This window comes from Papilio machaon, chromosome Z, assembly GCF_912999745.1.
Source record: "Papilio machaon chromosome Z, ilPapMach1.1, whole genome shotgun sequence".
Classification (NCBI taxonomy): Eukaryota; Metazoa; Arthropoda; class Insecta; order Lepidoptera; family Papilionidae; genus Papilio; species Papilio machaon.
Genome location: NC_060016.1, coordinates 2,773,938 through 2,794,484, shown reverse-complemented (window position 1 = coordinate 2,794,484; position 20,547 = coordinate 2,773,938). Strand labels below are relative to the sequence as shown.

The window sequence follows — 20,547 nt, the reverse complement described above, 5'->3', positions numbered from 1 at the left end:
TGCTTGCAATAAAGAAGTTACGTCGTACCTAGAAAGTACATCCTAGATTTCTTTAGTGGCACTGGATTAATAAAGTTTGTAAAGTTTCTTTTCGTTTCATTATCTTGAATAATCCGTTTCCTTATCTAAAGAAGGAATTTTACTGTTTTCCTGAAGGGCTCTAAGTAATATTGATTTTGAAGTATCGCTGAGGGCGGATTGTTTATAAGTTAGTCGTACAAGTTAGTACTGCTTGAAACTACAATAGTAAATTTCGAGGCCTAATTAATATTGCAACATAACTCCGAAGCGTAGTATCCCCTTGGTCATCTTTTATCGGTATTGTTTTAATGTGATTGAATGTTTTAATATGTTATAAAATCCAACTCATACACAAAACGGAATCGAGAATTCAGATAAAATTAAATGTAAAATCGAATTACAGTTTGATCGTTTTTACACACGATTTTTTAGGTTTCGATTTTTAAATTTCTTTGATGATAAGAGAAAAGTTAATTAAATAAATATATAAAGTTTTTTCTGTTCCAAAGTATTATGTTCTATTAAGTATGATAAGAATAATGTGAGGAGCGATTTCGTTATTTACTAGACGTAACGACTTAGTATATATAAAGTTATATCACATAGCTCAAGTTGTCTACATAGATAATTATATACTAAGTTCCATCGACAAAAGTTTATGAAAATTGAAATTATTATAACGATGTAATCTATTTTCGACTTATAAAATACCATATAAATATACATTTCTTAATGTAAAAGTAGAACGAAGTAACTTTTTTTTATCATTTCTAGCACAGTTAGACATACAAATGTTATATGTTGTTGAAGTAATGTAATGAAATTAAAAAAAAATTCTTTGCACATCTAAACAATTAACAAGTTATACCTTCATAGCACTTTGTTAGTTTTTTTTAAACAATAGCGATGGAAAACAATAAACGACACCGGATCTCTAAATGTACCCGCAGCTCCGCCGGCATTCTCTCGTCGAACTAAATGCTATGGACAAAGTTTCTAAAAGCTATTGTATAAATGGTTGCTCAGAAAAATCTAATATATTTTGCACCATTAAAACAACAACTAAACCTTTTATCGATGCAGCGGATGGTAACTTCCGTATTTTATCAAATTTATATTTTATTTTAAACTTTGCTCTAGTTATGTTTAGTTTACGTATTCTACTATATGGCGTAATAAAAAATTGACTCACAAGGGTAACAAGTTAAAGGCAGTTGTATGTGGCATATCTTACATACAATTAGAGACCTTAGATAAAATATTAAAGGCACTAACAATGTGTACTTTTAGTTGTTTGCTGTATACCGAAACACAAATGTTAAGTAATAAAATAATTATGTAGACCTTAGAATTGTTTATCTGTGGTCAATTTTTTTTATGATGATGTCATATTAATACCACTATATTGAATTGATACCCACACGTATCAATTCAATATAGTTCGTAGATCGTAGCTCATCAATCACCAGTATGTGTGACCATTCATTTAACGCTTAACTTTATTACCAATTTCAAAACACGCTTCGTTTCCACGAGTTCACGACACGTCTAAAAATAACAGAATTTGATGGATTGAAATTTTTCTCCAGCAAAACCCGATTACGAATTATTTGATTAATGACTAAAAAAATGTCACGTCTTTATTTTATACTAGTTGTCGTCCGCGACTCCGTCCACGCGAAATAAAAAAATACTAATAAGCCTATGTGTTCTTTCAGACTATGATCTATATGTGTGCCTAATTTTATTAAGATTGAGCCGTTCCGGAGATATCTTTAAACAAACATCCATCGATCCATCCATCTAAACATTCGCATTTATAATATTAGTAAGATTTTGAGTTTTTATTTTCAACAAGAGTTTTCTAAGATCCTCCTTATATCCTTTTTAAAGATCATCCTTGTATGAATTATAAACCTCTTTACTATAATAAAACGAGAGCAGTATACATGGAAAGATGGCTGGGGATTTTAATAAAAGTGTCTAAATAGTTCTTAGAATATTTAGTGATAAAACTATAAAGTGCATTCGTTGTTTCACATATTCGAGAGTAAAAATATCTCTCTTTGTTTTCTAAAAAGCTAGAGCAAAATATAAACACTGGTCCAATGTTTGTACTTCCTCTCAACCAACTGTAACTTTGCTGCGGATGTTCGTTAGTGACAGTCACATAGAAATTGTAACTATTTTAGTTTATTTTGATGATTTTTTTACTAAAGCATAATATTATTTTATCTAATACCATCATTTATCTAATAATAAATACCGATCTATTACCTATATTACATAATTATAAGAAATAAACATGGATTCAATTTAAATATAATACATTAAAACTAAAATATGTCATTAAAATGTGTCCCTTTAGGCAAGGTTCCGAAGATACTGGCAGCGTTCCCCCTTTAAATGGCTAGACTAATTCTTTGTCCAAGGTAGCTGCCAGCTCTTCGGTCTCCTGTGATGTCGACTAACCTTTTTGCTGTTTCCTTAAAAAGCCTTCTAGCGGTAGGACCCCACGGACCAAGGGTCTCGACACCGAATGGGACAAATTCATATTCGGAGCCTAGACCCCTGTATTTGTTAGCTTTAGCCTTTTCAGCCGCTTTATCTAATTGTCTATCAAATCAATATAACATGTTCTAAATGTAGTAATTAATTAATATTTTTCAAGGATTTCCCAGAAAATGTGTTGTAAAATGAAAATTCGTAATTTCTGACTATAGCTCTGAATTGCGGTCGTGTGTTTTGTTTTTGTAGCTAATAGAAATTGTTTATTTGTAAATTTTACAATATTATTTCATGCAAATTTAATTTGTAACTTTGACATTTTTCCAGTAGGTCATATGAACACAGTTGCCATCGACTTTCGCCCTACTTCTACCGGATGCGTCATACAATTTCAAAGTCTTTGTATTTAATACATAATTCATACTATTTATGTACAAACATAAACAGTCACAATTTCATATTATACATACGAGATAACTAACCGTATTTTTAGATTAGCAAACTATACCTTATTCACCCTAACATAGAAAAAGAACAGAATATCGTGATTTAACATCAAAACATTGGTATTAAAACATATTGTTATCACTGCTTTTTTGATGAGACTGATAAGGACGACAATTTTTTTTTAAAATGTGGATTCCTAATTTCTTATAATCTTCCTAAGTTGAGACAATAGAAAACTAACTTTTTCTTAGGTAAGGAATATTATATTAATCTGTGTTACCTAAAGTTACAATCTCCTCCCAAGTAGAGTTGGCGACAGTCAGGTGACCGGCCGTTAAAACTTAAGCCAAAACTGTAACGTTTATAAAACCTTATGTGCCGACCCCACGTGAGTGGGAAAAGATCAGGAAGATGACAACCTAAAGTATCAATCTCGGCTACATTGTTTCATCCCGTGATTATAACATAAATACGAGTACCATCTTTTTCTACTAGTTCAGGGAGCGAAATGACTTGATGTCATGAGCAAGGCCCGTTAGTATAAAGAATGAGAAACGTTTCCTTCGCGTAAAGGTTTTTTTACCACTAATTTATCTTTTTTTTGATTTTGCGGCATTTCTAAGTTTTTTTTTTTTTTACAAATTACCTGATAAAACACTTCAATACAGCCAAAGAAAAGGTTTTGTTTAAAAAAGATTTTAAGGATGACCATAGGTCGATGATTGATTTTTAGACAGTCTTAAGTCAATCTTAAAATTAAAAAAAAACCTGAAAGCTTCAAAGACATTCATTTTCAGACACAAGTAACAAGAGCATGATATAATGGCTTATTTGCTATGCATAAATTAATATTTAACAAGTATAATTGCTAATTAATTAGGTTTGCGCTTCGTTTCCTTCCTATTCATTAAAACTTGGGCAACTCTAATACTTGAGAAACTAGCGGTATCCCACCTTGTCGGATGAAGTACTTTATACGCTACATGAATATTAACTTGTGGGCGAATATTTTTGTTAATTTTATCTACGTTTTAAACTATATTTCGTTGATGGCTATTTAATTAAACAATTTTATTGAAATATTGTAACAAAAACATCCAAAGATTGTGTAAAAGTTCGTCGTCAGAAAAGTGTCGTAATTTCCTCTTTAGATACCGCTTGAATTTGGCCTTCATAATTGGAATATTGGACGACCTGCGCCCTGCTGCCCGCGACCTATGTTTGACCTTGAGAGAGAACGACCAATCTCAAAATAATAATAGACATATATTTTTGGCAATAGATTTATTGCTTTAACTAGTTAACGACAGTAAACCTTGTTAGTGCCAGGTGGTGAAATGTGAATCACCAAATTTTTAGGATAGATAAAATCCATAAACAGCTCTGCAAAAAAATGCTTTGATACTAGTTTTTAAGGCAGCCTTTTTACGCCACTAAATCGTTAAGTGAGCCTTAGTGTAGATTTTGTAGGAGAAATGTACTGTATGCGAGTGTTTAAGAGAGTATTTAACTCAACATAATATACTCTGAGTACGGCGGCTAGTCAAGGAGGTAATTTTTTTATTAAATGATATTTAATGTACTAAATTTTGCCTTTTAATCAAAAGCGATTAACGTTTTAGTATAATTTCAACATTGTTTCGAAGATTAGATATATGCTTAAAAGAGCTTACGATTTCAAACTCTGCCGCTATGCAAACGGGAAAGTATTAATGGAACTAGAGTACTTTGTTTGAAGCACTTTAGACTCTATCCTTCTCCTTGGCTTCCTACTTATGATCTTATATTTTTAATTTATAGGCAAATTTTTTAACATATTATTGGCTGAAAAACAAGGACGTTTCTTTGAATATTTTACTATTACATTCTTGTGGTTTTTTTTACTTGGTGCGCTTCTAGTTTTTTAAGTGTAAGTAAAATAAATTGTAATAAAATCTAGAAACTTTGTCGATTTGAACGAACAGTAATACAATGCATATGTTCATGTGTTCTCAAGACTTGTTAAACGTCAGCTGGGTTTACGTACATCAAATAAAAAGTAATTTAAAACTTTTACAAACCGGAACTGTTTTTACAGACGAAAGTGTCATATTACCAAAGTTAATTGAAGCCAGTTTATGATATGTTGAAATATTTTCTGATATATTGTGTAAACAGCGTTGCTCTTTTCCCGCACTACATATATCGTTGGAATGAAATACGTAAAATGTTTTGTTTCATCTCCCATTCATTTGAGACATATAAAATATGATTCTAAATTTTAACCTGATCCCCTTTTTATAAGACTAAAGCTCCAAGTGTAGCTAGTAGTGTTAGTACCTCTGTGTTACTTCAAATCGTATGTAGGAACAACGACCTGTTTGTTAATTTTAAATTAGTTTGCTAATATAAGTGTGTAGGTTTTACTAATGATAGAAAAAAATGAATCATAATTCTCCCCAAGTGCAGGGATATTATACGTAGAAATAACTTCCTTGTCCCATATAATTTCGCCATGAATGGCTAACACGCAACGGCTACATATTTTAATAATAAATCTGACCAAGGGTGGGGTTTAACGACCTTCTTAATTCAACCAAAGCACGAGATACGAAATTCATACATTCTCATTCTATTTTATTCAGTGCGTCATGGGTTTTCCGAAAACTTTCCTAACGTGTATCAAGAATAACAATACTCAGCTTATTTCATCAATTATATAAAAAAAAACCTTTATATAAGACTATCATTTGACCTCGACTCCGTCCACGCGAAATTAAAAGAAACAACCTATTTGGTGTTCTTCCAGACTATGTTCTAAATCTGTGCCAAATTTCACCGAGATCCGTTAAGCCGTTATGGAGACAAAAATCCATCCATTCAAACTTTCGCATTTATAATATTAGTAAGATTTAGACATTATGTCTTACAAAGTGCGGTTGGCAGACAATGTTTAGTAGTAGTTGCCTTTGTCTTTAAATGAAGAGAAACCTGACATAATGAATAATTTGAATAGATGTCCTATTATAAGATATTCCTTAACGAAAACTTCGTTTGAAAACTTATTACTTAATTTGTAAAAAACTCTATATGGCAATTGTGAAAAATATCACACCTAAACTTCTCAACTGTACACGTGTAGTATTCCAAAGGTAGCAATTAAGCAATTATAAGACTGCTAGCTGTCACCCGCGACTCCGTCCGCGCGGAATTAAAAAAAACTTAATAAGTAGCCTTTGTGTTCTTCCAGACTAAGTTCTACAACTGTGCAAAATTTAATAAATATCCGTTGAGCCGTTCCAGAGATACCTTCAAATAAACATCCATCCATCCATCCATCCGTCTAAACATTCGCATTTATAATATTAGTATGAATGACAAAAGCTCTGTATTGAACAGCAATTATTATTCTGAGCAGTTAAAAATTCAATATGTTCTGCCATTTAGTATCAATGCCACATGTGTTCGGTCTCACATATTATGTTCAAGCGTATACTTTATTCAAAAGTTTTTACATATTAAGTTATTAATAATCCATACCATACGTAATTTGACAAATTGTTCAGTATTCAGTCTCTACGTATTAGAGAATAAAAACATTAAAAATGATTTAATAGCAAATTAAAAGACAAAAAACTATCGTACTTTTCGTATCCTATACCACGAATGAAAGCACTCGCCCTTCGTAAACGTCCCCTTTTATTTTTAAATCTATAAGATTAGATTCGTAGACTAGCAAAAGACATTACTAAGCTCATCAAAAGGGTCAAACGAGGTTACCCCTTGGAGTTTGGTAGGACGCAGTGGAATAAACAAACACAATGATAAAACTATAAAAGTTTTTTGTTGAATTTAAGCTTATATAAATTGTCAATTGGTTACATATAATATGAGATATGAGATACAGCTGCAATATTAATTAATTATTATAAACAACAAATGAACTTCGGTGGTTAAGGTGTTAAGAACTTTACTTGTAATTTGCTGGTCCTGGGTTCGAATTCCGCCATATACCAATGTGTTTTTCGATTTACATATGTATATTTATCCGACGTCCTTACGCTGAAGGAAAACATCGTGATGCAACCTACCAGAAATCAGATATATTTGAAGTCAATCAACCAGCACTTGGCCAGCGTGGCTGACTATGCCCTCGTCACCCCTAACTTAGGGTAGGCTCAGAGCCCCTAAGTGGGAACTTATAGTGAGCTGATGGTGCTGATTCCACAAATAATAATTAAAGAGTTATTTTTTGTAACTTACTCGACACTAATTAACAAGTACCAACTTAATTTAATTTAATTTGTCTTCTTTAACTTTAATTTAAATTTATAATTTAACTTAAATTTTTTGTGGGGTTCTAATCCCAAAGTAAACAACGTGTATTATAAATAAACTAAATAAAAAAGAACTGTTAGTAAATATTAAATAATCTTACAGATATAAAAGCTATCATAAGCCTCCAGGTCTAAAATCGATAGTTCCACGGAATGCAGTACGGAGAATTGTGACAACTAGCAACATGTTTGCTCCGGGAAAAACGAACAAGATCAAGCCGAGGTGTCCCAAACATGTACTCGTATAACGGTTTGAACGTCTAACATGCCAGAGTATAGTTGGTGTAGCAGTCCGTCCATCGATGTAAATAATACTGCTTATATATATGTAGTGTCTTGAATGTGGCATATGTAGGTAATTTCGTGAAAATAGGATGACAGTGAGTGATTAATATGAATTTACACAATAACATAAGCAGTATACTCTTGTTTCAATATAACGTGAAGCTTTCCAAGTGTATTTCAAAAAGAAATACACCTGCATTCGAATTCAAGATTTCTACTGCTAAAACATACCAGCACATATTCAAAAAGCATTTTAAACTACATTACAAATTCATTTTTATGTTTATAACATACCATTATCAAGCTTAGACGTTCCTAATACTTCGGGTTTACGTAACATAGAGTCAAAGAAAAGTACATTTTATTTTCTAAATTAAATAAATGTTCCCTTTTCAGAGTAAAAAAACATAATTCTATTGACCTTTTAAGATAAAGTATTTACGTAGTTTTTGAACAAAAAATACGGTATCTACTTAATAGAATTTTATACACGAAACAAAGGCTTTATCACGGATGCGTCAACAACTTGAGATAAAGAAAAAGAAATAAATGCTTGTGTTCGTTTATCTCAAACACGAGTATAACGCTATTACGAAAAATCTTAAGAGATGTTTAACATCAAAAGAGAGGTTCTTTAACAATTTTATTTTTGTCTCGAAATGCCCTCTTATAATCTTGACGAATCGCATCGCTAGTATAAACAATAATTTGTGAGGAGTTAAGACACTTATTACCAAAAAGTTTTGAACTTCGGTTAAATACAAAAACTAGATTTTTTTTTTGGTGACTGAGTAGTCACTGTTTGAAAAGGCATTTACAGTTTCACCGGGCTTGAGGTGGCCGGGCGCAGGCGCTTAGCCTAAACCTCGTTTAAGAGTAACTGGGCTCGAGGTCTCTCTCAGGAGCCTCGGCTCGGGCTGTTACTTCATTATTATTACCGGATTGGGAGGCCACCGAGCTCTTATATCGCTTCGGTGGACGCTCCATGGAGCGACTGGGCTCAAGGAACCGCGAAAGGAGACCTCAGCTTGGGCTGTTACTCATTACGCGTTTAGCATTCTATGCAAGGGTGCCCGAGAGGGCCGAACCTCGGCTTGATCGGTTGCTATTATCTGATTGCTATTATTAATACAACTAACATTACTACCACTTCGGAAAGCGTTAGCGCTGAGAGAAGAAGTGGCGGAAGAAACTCCAGGAACGCTTCTATCATTAACAGGAAAAAACCTCCTGTTATGAGTCCCCAGCTCTGTGGTGTGTTATCTGTCTGTGATGTTTTAACATATCTTGAGCGATAGTGATTGCATCTTGAAAGTTAAGAACGTGCCTAACTAGATTTTTAACGTTGGATAAGTAATTCTATGGGGGTTAACAGTGATTTTTATCTCTAAAACTAACACGAACGAGGGTTTTCTAGGGGCGAGCCCTTCTCTTTCCTACTTCAAACTCCTGTGTATATTTTTGTTTCACTCATACCTTACTTGTATAAATTACACACTTTATTACCTGAGCTAACACCACAGACTCAGAATAAAAAATGTTTCCTCTTTGAAGTTTTATTTCGAATATAGTATACTAATTGTTATAAATTAACAAAAGTATGAAAAAATGTTTTAGAATAGGGTACAGTCGCCATCGCTCGCTGTATTCCAGTTACAGAAAAATTATCGTTCAACGTACTTAAATTCGGCCCCTTTGACATACAAACTACATTTTAAGATTGCTATCGATGTTACAATTGAATAAAAATAATTATGGGCTACCTGGAATTTTCCACTGACTATTGAATGTTTACATTTCTCATTTTTATGCCCACAATACGTTTAAAACGATTTTATGTGCAATACAATTGGACTATATTACATCTATATATTCCACCTTCTAAAAGGCACACAATACTTCTGCAATTCTTCTGATAATGTGGATTAACATGGGCCTCGGTGATCTAATATCTTTACTTATAAAAAAAATGTAGAAAATAAAATACGCAATGTTAGTAGCGTTTCATAGAATTTACAGATAACGTTATCTGAATGATGGACATTGTGTCAATGATACATTGTGTATTGTTGAGCTCGCCCCAGCCTTGACCTCTGTGAAAGTTTCCTTTTCGGTACCAAGTGACTAATGGTTATGTTACGTGGTATTCAGACTTTGAATTATCACAATAACGACAAGGAAAAAGTTAACACTTTACATTCGCTAAGTAGACTATCTTATTTTTTAATTATGTTGCTTTAAATAAATCGTAGTATTATAATTGTCCTTTAATATTCTGAAGATCTATTTGCAAAAGTATGCTCGAGTTTAACAGATATTACAGTCTTATTCGTTTTAGAACTCACCTTTGTAGCTGAGTTTCAAATGCAAGAAGATTATTTCATATCCAACTGATAGCTTGTTTTGCGGTTTTTATGAAAAACGAACTCTTTACGTTTTTAAATTAATATAAATATTTATAGTGCAGTAGTTTCAGTTCTAATTTTCAAGTTCAAATATGTATGTATGTATTTATGTAGTTATGCATAGTGAACTGCCTCGCCTACATCTAATTAGGCCCCTGTTCTAAATATAAGTTCCACTAAGTATAGGCTTCCACTTTATGAAGCCGAGGCATTTTAATCAAAAGTTCTGTTAACATTACAAGAATGGCATTGGATTTTTATCTGTAAACTAGCTTTTACCCGCGACTCCGTCCGCGCGGAATAAAAAAATAGAAAACGGGGTAAAAATTATCCTATGTACGTTTCCTGGTTCTAAGCTACCTGCCCACCAATTTTCAGTCAAATCGATTCAGCCGTTCTTGAGTTATAAATAGTGTAACTAACACGACTTTCTTTTATATATATAGACTAGCTGTCGCCCGCGACTACTTCCGCGCGCAGTTAAAAAAAAAATTGAAAAATAGATGTTGGCCGATTCTCAGACCTACTGAATATGCTCACAAAATTTCATGAGAATCGGTCAAGCCTTTTCGGAGGAGTACGGGAACGAAAACTGTGACACGAGAATTTTATATATTAGATATTACACTTCATAGGATCAAACTTTAGATTGGAGTGGTATTCTTTTTTTATAGCTTTAAATACCTGGTATATGAATTGAACATTTTGGTATGTATTAACAAAAATTTGGTCTCGTTTTCATTAATTTTGTTTGACAGGTGAGTTATTTCAGATAATCACATGATATATATTTCCTTTAAGCGGAAAGAAACTGGCATTTCTGATTCTCTTGTTCTTATTACTTAATAATATCAGAATTTTGTTATTTACAATTTCTATTTAGTTATTAATTAACATAAAGAAAAAGAGACATATTGTCATCCATTTAAAAACAAATAATAATCAGTCACAACTATACATATTTGTAGAAATATTTAGACAAAAGAAATGTTAATTTAATAAGCAAAGGTAACTTTTTCCGTGTTAATACTGTATTGAAGTAAGAGTGGCTTTAATCCGCGTTAAAAGCGTTCAATCAATACGGCTATCTCACTAATTAACCCTCAACACTTTGCTCGCCTAAATTGTCACGACCGTTTCAATTCGATCCGTTGATTGGGACCTACATATTTTCTATTGGATATTTGTTGTGTTTACTCAAGTTTATTTAATCTTTGTTCAGTACACACCGCTGCACTCTAAGTTAGATTAGTAAGATAAATATGACTTGTTATATTATTATAATGCTAGCTGACGCACGTGACTTCGTTCTCGCGGAATTAAAAAAAATGTTAATTTAGTAACCTATATGTTCTTCCTGGCTATGTTCTACATCTGTTTCAAAATTTAACGAGATCCATGCATTCGTTCTGAAGACATCTTCTAACAAACTACAGTGCATCTAAACATTCGCATTTATAATATTTGTAAAAATATTTACTATGTTAAATTATTCTTAGGATTTTTACGTTTATTGTTTTTCTTCCACTTAATGTAATATCAATATTATTATTATTATTTATCAATATTACTTTTTAACTTCATAGATAAAATCAAATGTTTTCACAGATCTGTGTGGCCGAAACATTTAATATCACTGCTTTCATTGGGTTCACAATAGGTAACCCCATACCACTTTACTTAATGCATTTACTGAGGTTGTCCCATTCAAAATCATCAAGCGGTAGATTGACTGTTACGATATCTATATTTAGTATCACACTAGCTTTTGCCCACGACACCGTCCGTACGAAACTAAATAAAACGTAATATGAAGCCTATGTTTTCATCTAGACTGTGTTCCACATCTGTGCCAAATTTCATTAATATCTGTCAGCCGTTCCGGACATACCGTTAACCAAACATTCATATCTAAGCTTTCGCATTTATAATATTAGTAAGATGGAACTTATAATATTCAGATATTACCATTAGTTTTTGGTAACGTCATTTGTACCGCACATCTTAATTGATGTTAATTATTACATTTGAAATTAGTACTTGTATTATAAATAAATACGTAGCTTGACTTAAACAAAAAAAAACCCATCTCTTAACGACCATTAGCCTTGAAACATGTTACTGAAATTTATAAAATGTTGTTTGCCACGTAAACAATCTATTTTATCTCCAATTCGCGAAAACATCTTCCACTTCAAGAGGCAAGCATATATCATACTTTTTCACTTGAACAATAAATATGTGCTCTTTGTACGACATACTTTTCCAGGGAAAGTTTTTGAGTCAAATAATTTTCAAACAGTAAGAGGTCATCGTGTTTTTGGCATTATGTCAGAAGCTTCGGGAAAGTGCGTGAAAAATATCAGTTTACGAGTTATATATTATAATCATACTTCTTACTAATATTATAAATGCGAATTTATAGATGGATAGATGGATGGATGGATGTTTGTTTGAAGGTATCCATAACGGCTGCGTGGATTTCGATGAAATTTGGCTCAGATGTAGATCTTAGCCTGGAAGACCATATAGGTTACTAATAGTTTTTATTTACCGCTTTTTAGACACATAGTCTAACAATAAATTAAAGGGTTTAAATAACAATTAAATAAGTTTATTATTTAAAAGTTTACACAGTAACATTGTTCACGATTGACGTAAAAACAAGAAAAAATATTTTTTTCAATATGAATATACGTATCGCTTTTTATTTCTTTGTCCTTCCTGTTTCTTCCTTTGTCTGGCATTTATATCGCTTCCTGGTATAATCTTTAAGATTTTTGCGAAAACAAATTGTCGTAAATTACTTCTGTCAGCTAAAGGAATCCTCACGAAATTTTATGGCAGCTATTTTAAGTGCACCGTTCTATTTGGCGGAGTTTTCAACCTTTTTTTAATTCGGTACATATTGTATTTGTCTTGATGCCAAATCGAATGCTTAGATTCGTATTGGCTGTATACGTAATGACCTCAATACTGGCAACTATGTTATAAGCTAGAACTGCTAGAATTTACAAGTTAAATGATTTCCTCATTTTTTTTAAATCTTAATAAGTAAAAAGATTGAAGTAATTTAAAGGGAAAACACTGTAATTACACAATCAATTATAATTAGTTTTTCCAATATGAATTGAAGTGATTAAAACAACGTTTTTTTTTTTGTGACTGAGTAGTCACTGTTTGCCTTGAAGAGGTGTTTACAGTTTCACTGCGCTTGAGGTGGCCGGGCGCAGATGGCGCTTAGCCTAAACCTCGTTTAAGAGTAACTAGTCTCGAGGGCTCCCTCAGGAGCCTCGGCTCGGGCTGTTACTTCATTATTATTACCGGATTGGGAGGTCACCGAGCTCTTAGATCGCTTCGGTGGACGCTCCATGGAGTAACTGGGCTCAAGGGCCCCGAGAATGGACCTCGGCTTGATCAGTTGCTATTATCTGATTGCTATTATTAATACAACTAACATTACTACCACTTCGGAAAGCGTTAGCGCTGAGAGAAGAAGTGGACGAAGAAACTCCAGCAACGCTTCTACTATTAATAGGAGAAAACCTGCCTGCTATGAGGCCGTATCGCGAGAATGATTGCCGCAGCCGACATCGACTGCGGCGTGTAATCTTTTTGAGATTAAAACAAGAAAACCAAAACAACTAAACCAATGTCAGATAAATTCACTAAAAAAAAATCAAATTACTTAGTACTCGTACTATTTAGTGATAAAAAACCGAATGGTTATCCTTTTTGGTTTAAAGAACAAATGTTATGATATGTAAGATAGTGTGAGAGATTACTAGTTCATTGGTAAATGACGTATATAAATTCTATTTGGAATGTAAGAAACATAAGAAAATATTTCCGACATTCTATTAGGTAAGTGTTCTCACGAAAATATCATTGGTTATCTCATTAGGTTATACGAGCGTAGAATAATATTTTTATATTTATTTTATTACAGCAGTATACACTGAAACAACTGAGCGAACCGTACCTCGGCCTTCCAGAGAATTCCCGAAACAAAACACTATCACTGTCAGTTTAATAATTATAAAACACTAAAATACAGTAAGAAAACAGTGTAAAGTAATAAAAAACTTGAGAGGTGTCAAGGGACACCCGGATGGAACGAAGTTCCTTTCGATTAATTAGTGAACGAACCAATGTTTCACTATGAATAAAAAACTTAAGTCTTCACAAGAAGTACATTTTATTTCTATTAATTTTCGTTATATATTGTCACGTCGTTGCCATGGTGAAGTAGCGCTCATTCGTCGTTAACATGCTTACTATAGTAAAAAGTGTCGTGACAACTTTTCGTAAGATTTTTTTCCGTCTAGCCCCCATTCACAACGCGCGATAAGGAACTTCGTTCCAATAATTATACTGTTAATAAAAAAGTGACAGCTCAATGTTCATTCACCATAAATAATTACGCTACATATCTTTAATTATAAAAGTATATTTTAATCTAGTTATTTAGTGATTTTAGCTTGCTCCAAACGGTAAGTCAATTTCCTTAAACCCGTTTCTAGAAGGTTTTTACGTATTCACATATTAGTATTTGAATAATTAAAAGCCAGGACTCCACGTGAAGCACTGTAAGCTAGTAGGCCGATGCTCGTGTGCATCTCGTGAAATTTTAAATGACTGTTAACACCGAGAGTCTCCTCTATTTAGGTATCAAATGAGAAAGTATTAATAGTTTATTTCAGTATTTGTCAAGCAAAGACACTTATCTTTCAATAGACCTGTCAAGATAATTTTAAAATTTATTAACTGAAATTAAAGTTATCATTACTTTTAAATGTTTAATCAAATTCTGCCAATATAAGACGATTATTAGGATTATAAAGGTGGTAGAGAATGACAGTACCACTAAAGTATGTGATGATCACTACCTAGCGACAAGAGATAAAATAAGGTTGGTGACAGGCAGGCGGCGGGCCGTAAGAAAATTTACCCAAAACTTTAAGGTTTATAAAATATTGTGTGCTGACCCCACATTAGTGGGATGAGGTCAGGAAGACGATGAAAAATCAATTTACCGGTAACTTTTTAGCCCAAATATTTTTAAAGCTTATAGAAATTAGTTAACACATGAAATGCTACAAACCCTTAGAATTCGTTACAAAATTTGCGTTCGTACATTTTGATCGATACTGAATTGAGATTTGGAAGCAGTAACGCTCGGGAGGCAATTTTTCTACACAAAAATGTTCCAATTTAAAATGATTGCTGAAAATAAACATTTTATTTATCATCGCAACACCGAGGATAATCTTTTATCGATATAAAATGAAAATTGCTTTTTTTGAACACCGATCACTTTCAAATTGTAAAACCAAAACAAATGAGACTATAGGTTATGAGTTATTTTGGTTCATTATATGTGGTATATTACTTATTTTGGTTTATTTAGTTTTGGTTTGAAAATGACTTATCATTGCATAGACATTATTGCTATTTATTATATTATTTTTACACCTACTATATACTGATTTTACGTTTGTTAAGTAATCGAACTATTTATGGTAAGCATATTTAAAATTTTCAATATTTACTGAACCCATATTAAAGTAGCCTACATTTTATATTAAGGATTAAGGTTGTTAGTTGCATTGACCTTTCCCATATTTCAGTGTCAGTTAGTTTCTATACGCATAATGATCTGAACGTGTGCCAACGTTGAAAAGTGGGCTGAATCTACTTGATTGCTACGAAGTATTATTTCTGCAGAATATATTCAAAGTTACAAAAAACTTGAGAGGTGTCAAGGGACACCCGGATGGAACGAAGTTCCTTTCGATTAATTAGTGAAGGAACTAATGTTTATTCTATGAATAATATTCTATGAATAAAAAACTTAAGTCTTCACAAGAAGTACATTTTATTTCTATGAATTTTCGTTATATATTGTCACGTCGTTGCCATGGTTACTATAGCAAAAAGTGTCGTGACAACTTTTCGTAAGAATTTTTTCCGTCTAGCCCCCTTTCACAACGCGCAATAAGGAACTTCGTTCCAATTAAGCACGTTTTTACGGAGAATGACGTATGTCGAAGGGAAGTGTTCGTTTTACATTATTATAAATGTTACTTTTGCGCTTAAATACTTTAATTAGTATCTTAATAATTAGCCGTAGCTATTTACAATGAAATAAAAACTATTTTATTGCTTTTATATTATAAAATGTCCGAAAAATATTTGGATTTACAGAGCTAAAGGACGCCCTCTAAGTACTTCATCAAGTACTGACTGCTTCAAGCTGTCGGTGTACGGCCGTTTGTATTTTTAGCAGTGAATATAAACTGAGGTCAGTGTATGGCGAACGACTACTGATGGCTTAAATCACCTTTTGTTGCTGTTGGAATGACATGCTTAGAACAGTCCATTTATATCGGCTCTAAAGCGTGTTTTTTTTGCGCCAGACGATATTTCACAGCTTAAATCTGTAAAAGCTCAATCACACAATAATGCGAAAAGAATTGCCGAGATCCAATGGGAGCCATTTCTCATCTGAACCTCGTTTGAAGAGCAAGCTCATTTCCTTTTTTGAACGCTGTTCGTTACTCTCAACAAAAAGCCTTTATATTACTCGTCAAAAACCTCAACTTTGATTTTTTCTCGTAATTGTTTCGAGCTATCAAATCGGTGCTTGATTAAAAAATAAGAGTCAAACAAAATAAAAGCTGACAGCAATACTGGCATTTTTCTTAAAAACTTTTATTTAATTTTATTTTACGTTGATTTTTTTATTAGTCTTGTATACTGTTTGCCTTAAAGAGGTATTTACAGTTTACGAAGGACATAACAACCTAACCTAAATTATAAAAATAACCAAAAAACCCGACTGACTGTGCGCCATCTTTTGTCTGAGTTATAAACCAAATATTTTAAAAATGTTAATATAAACTTAATAAATCGTAAAGTTTATATGTAAAACTTTCTTATGTTGGTATATACTCGAAAACATCGAAAAAAAAAAAGATTTAAATATGAAAAAAAAGTTACGGCGCATGAGATTCGAACTTGTTTTTTCTACATTTTTTTAAATATGTACGTAGAAACTCACATATATATAAAACAAATTTTTGTACGCGCGAAAAACGTATTCTCTCTATACCTTCTTTGTCAATAGGGTAAAAAATAACCAGTTTACATATCATTATATTTTATATATATATTTTCGTTTTATATTTGAATACATCGCTATAATCCGTTTCTTTACAAATCAATAACGCACAATAGAGAGCACTAACGGATTGTATGCGGGTCTTATTTATTGAAATCGGTTCCCGCATGCGGCTTCTACGCTAAACAAAATCTCCACGTGTAATACTTGGTACAGTCATGGACGTTTATTTACTACCCATTTCGCTAAAATGTCACTTAGCGCTCATAATGCAATTAGATCTAGAACTAGTCATAGCAACGTATACGTGCTATGTCTCTTACAGTTTGCTGTACAATTATCGATCTTAAGTGGGTAACGAATTTATTTCTTTTACTGTTCATTACTTTTATCGAGATCTATTAGGCGATCTCAGTCATAAAAGTTGACAATACACTTTTATGTTATTGGACGAACAATAAACTTGCGGATTTTTGCTCTAGCGTCTGTGCAATATAACACTTAACTTAATTCCTTTATAGATTGTAAACGACTTCTGTGAACATTACGCTGGAAACAAATCTTCGCAAAAATAGGCCGTTAAAACCGCAAAGTGCGTTGACTTCACAATGTTCTATAGAAAAAAAACAAAATTTTTGTCTTTATACAGCCCTTATAAAGTTATCTATTAATTAATTAAAATGGAGTGTTCTATGTAAAATAAAAAAAATCACATTTCGCTAACATGCTATTTTAACGAAAATCCAACATTTAAAAATTTTGTGTCTGTGAGCATATCTGCGTTTGCCCCGGGTAATCTCCGAAACGGTTGTCCCGATTCTGACGGGATCTTTATTGGAAGGTAACTGATGTGCGCAGTAGTACCTTAGGCTATTTTTTTTTATTCTGCGCTCTCAATTCGCGGGCATTAAAATAAATGAAATTAATTAAATAAATCAAAATGAAAGGAATAAAATAATAATAACTCATTGAATTTTTAACGTAAACATAGACTTTGTTGAACATTAATTGCAATAAACGAGCGAAATAACGCAAAGGATGCAATAAAATTTGTCAAAGTAAAAACTTTTCGACTCAAAAGTTGAAATGCAGTCAGCAATTCCGCGACATTCCTTTATGGTAAGGTTTTTATTTATTTCATTGGCTAACCTCCGACTACCTTCATAATTTTATAGTCGTAACGTGATTGTCGGAACAATTCTTTGAGAAGAAAGTTTATGTTTTATTTTATGTTATCTGATTTTAATAATTTTACCCAACAGAAAGGGATTACTATAACTATCATCATAAATAAGTTTACAAATCTTAGGACTGCTTGTTAAACCATTTCTTCTTTTCTATATATGTGGCCTTCAAACCAAAATTGGGCAAAATATTTACCTAAGACTAATTTAATAAGTATATTTAATCATTGAAACTTTTATACTTTAACTTCAGTAAGAACCTCTATTTCTACATTTAAAATTTAATGTTTATGTACTCGTATAATATAGTCAAATACTACTCGATATCGTGAATTTAAGGTTATCGCGTATTGCTCTACTCCTCATCCAACCAGTTGGTATCGCACTGCTTCTCCTCGCGAGCGCCGCGGCACGGCGTTCTCTCGCCACTGCCGATTGAACGGGATTAAGATATTTCGCGATATTTGCTAACATATGTATATCTGTATAACGTTTAATCGGAGACGAGTGGATGCCGCAGCGATCGTGAGGCGGGGCGGTGCCGGGTGGACGAGTCTGCGTTAACCCTAAATAAATTAAATTAGAAGATCGATGTTGTCTGCAAACATGTCTCTTATTTTTCCAATAAAAATGTAGCATTGATACCAGGAAATATAAAATGTGAGTGTATTTTATACCGATACTATTGCAGAATTGTATAGTAACCTTTGGGGTATTTCGTTACGTTCGTGGCAATAAAAAGCTAAGTACACCCTAGTGTCGTCTGGTGCCGAAAACCCTACCTGAAGCGATTTTAAATGAACGTAACGTGTAATTCGGTCGCTTCGAGCCCGCTTTGTTTACTTTTCCCGTAGACTCTTCGCTTTTATTGGAATGTTCTTTCAGTTTGATTAAATCGATATCGAGCTGAATCAAACTTTAATAATGAATTCAAAAGTAAAATATAAATGAAGAATTTAGAATTATTCATCACTAGCACCATTAATATTTTTTAAACAGAAAAAATATAAGTTTTAAGTAATATGGTAGGTATTTAATTAACAAATCATCTATTTGAAAAGCTAAAAAATAAAACATTTATAGTTGTAGCGCATTTGCAACTTTCATTGTAAGTATCCGAAGAAAAGTTTATAGCTTCGCTCTTCAGAGCGTTGGAAATCACTTTTTTATTTTTAAGCAGACATCTTTGAAAGTTTTAAGTTACTCCTTTAGTCGATTCCACTATCCTTTATGTCGTAATCTTCCAATATTCAACTCAAGTAATAGCCAGTTGTTCGTTTCTCACTCGCTAACTAAAAAGAAAGAGAACGAAAACTGATTGAAGCTGAAACTTATATAACTTTATATAATTTTAACTTATAACAATAGGAATAGGATGGAAATGTGAAACCAAATAACAATAGCATATTAGCGATATACAATAGCATATTACTCGCAACGCAAGGATACAATATTATTATAATATCGAAGATTTCCATTGCCTTGTGTAAGTATCCTATCGTATATTGTCTCGTTTACTTACGTAAGTAGATTCATATTTCTTAAAGAACTAAACTCGGCAACAGTGTCTCCCTCACTGGGCCAGATAAGTTTGTACTCTTCGCATAGTTTCTATGAGGTTATATTTCTTTTTTTATCATTGTAACCCAAGTGACAACTGGCGACGCTCAATCGATCAAAGTCATGCCCAAACTTATTATAGCTTTCACTTCAAAGTAACTATAATACTGTGACAGAACTTGGAATGGCATTTTATTTATTGCTGTTGGTTTTCCCTCGTCGACGTTTCAAAAAGCATAAAGTAAATTCTGTATCAAGGATCTTTGCAATATTTAAAGACCATACTGTACGATAATATTTTTTTTTAATTCAGTAATGATTCAGATCTGTTTTGCGACTGGTTATTTGTTGTAGAAGCTTAACATGCAGTATGCAGTATTGTCCTTGTTTTAATAAGCTTGTCTACGATATAAATCTTTGCATAAATACAAGTTAAAGCTTACTTTTGTAAACTTCAACACACAATATGTATTTATATTTTTTTAGAACAGTCTTTACATACGTATAATAATAATAATTTTGCGTGCATTTTATATTAACTCATCTTGTACATTTTAAATTATAAGAAAACTTTTGAACGTAAAGGAAAAATGTACCGTCACAATATATTTAACGGTGTCTGCGAAATTTCATTTTTCGTAACACTCGGGGCTTGGCTGAGAACATCGTAAAGTTTTATTTCTTGGCGTTTACACGAC

General features: G+C 32.6%; 1 protein-coding gene across 3 annotated transcripts in view; it reads right to left on the bottom strand.

Moving 5' to 3' along the window:
• The window catches only part of LOC106720027 (frequenin-1), a 120,001-nt gene that overhangs the window by 75,377 nt on the left and 24,077 nt on the right, over nucleotides 1–20,547 (bottom strand). The gene's annotated exons all lie outside the window — the stretch shown is intronic.